Source organism: Temnothorax curvispinosus, unplaced genomic scaffold, assembly GCF_003070985.1.
Source record: "Temnothorax curvispinosus isolate PA1 unplaced genomic scaffold, ASM307098v1 QBEX01014120.1, whole genome shotgun sequence".
Taxonomy (NCBI): Eukaryota; Metazoa; Arthropoda; class Insecta; order Hymenoptera; family Formicidae; genus Temnothorax; species Temnothorax curvispinosus.
The window spans coordinates 48,248-48,813 of NW_020223900.1; positions in this window are offsets into that span (position 1 = coordinate 48,248).

Consider the following 566-nt stretch of genomic DNA (forward strand, 5'->3'; position numbering starts at 1 on the left):
ATATATATATATATATATATATATATATATATATATATATATATATAATATAACACAATATATATATAATAATAATAAACAACGAACTTGTACATGGAACAACACTGGCCAAAACCCTATATCTATTTATAGCTAATACTGTTCCTGAGCTCGAGTGTTTTTATTTCTCTACGAGTAGTCAAGGTGCTATATAAAATGAGAAAAATTGGGATAGCTGTAGGCAAGATTGGCGAAAAAGTGCGAACTAGCCGTAGATTTGATTTATGTAATAACTCTGTTGTGCTTGCTGATAACGTTGAGGAGAATGTATTTGAAAACGATTAAAATATTAATTGTTTTTTTTTAAACTGATTATTTCTCACATATTTTGAATTATATACAATTATTTTTAAATATGTCTGAACGTTTAAAAAAAGAAGTTGAATGTACAGTAAAAAAATTTTCTATATTGTATAATTCTATATATAGGGTGATTGAGGAGAAATCTGCAATATTCCAGGTGGTGATAGTATTGATGATTCTAAGCAAAAAGAGTCTAATGAACATGGATCCTATTCCTAACAGTT